Below are 886 nucleotides of genomic sequence, written 5' to 3'. Positions count from 1 at the left end.
AAAATAAAACAAGGGCTTACACAAAGCAGGAGCTAAATGGGACTTAGCTAACACATGGCCCTTCCACATGTTTTGCTCCTGGTGCAATTAACGTGCAGTTGCAGGCTCTACACACCACTGAACAAAATGTGCTGGGCAGCTTTTGCCAGCGGGGAGTCTGCTTCACATGCTTAGAAACAGAAAGAAATATTTCCCTTTCCTAGCTACTGTAATAGTTTTTCCTGACTTAGGGAACAAAGAGAAAATATGTTTGGCAAATGTTACGAGCAAATACAGACCACTTCCTCTTGGAATTCCCATTGCCATTTTGCCGAAGTGCTGCTTTCCTTTTCTCATGACTGCTTCTGGTGGCGTACAACACGCTTACCTTAACAAGAAAGTAAATATCAGGCAAGAAACTGCCCACCTCAAGGCTCATGTCTATACTAAGAGTGCTTCAGATTTATTCTGCGGTGGGACACAGTGAGATCTGACGCCACAAGAAATGAGGTCTTGTGACATGGGATGCACTTGGTCCCATGGCAGGGCAGTGTTGTGCTACAGCTGGGAGGTACGTGAACCACCCAGACAGTCTGAGTGGGGGCCCCGCAGCAAGCACAGCCCCTTCCTGCTGAGCAGTTACCCCATACACCACATGCTGCTGATCAACACATCAGAAGATCTACTCAATTTTGCAAGAGAGAGACAGCAGAGGAAGAAGTTTGTGGTTTAGCTGCAGAAGTCTGTAAAGGGAGAGTTTCACTTGCATGGGATACAACTGGACAGACCTGTGACAACGGGACGAGGACGTGTCTGTATGTGCTACTGTGGAAAATATGAAATGTGAAGAAACAGCGCTCTGGCAAGTGAAGGATGTCTTCCAATTTACAACTCTGCCAAGGACAGC

The sequence above is a fragment of the Larus michahellis genome, chromosome 2 (genome assembly GCF_964199755.1).
Source record: "Larus michahellis chromosome 2, bLarMic1.1, whole genome shotgun sequence".
Taxonomy (NCBI): domain Eukaryota; kingdom Metazoa; phylum Chordata; class Aves; order Charadriiformes; family Laridae; genus Larus; species Larus michahellis.
Note: the sequence above shows the minus strand (reverse complement) of the source record.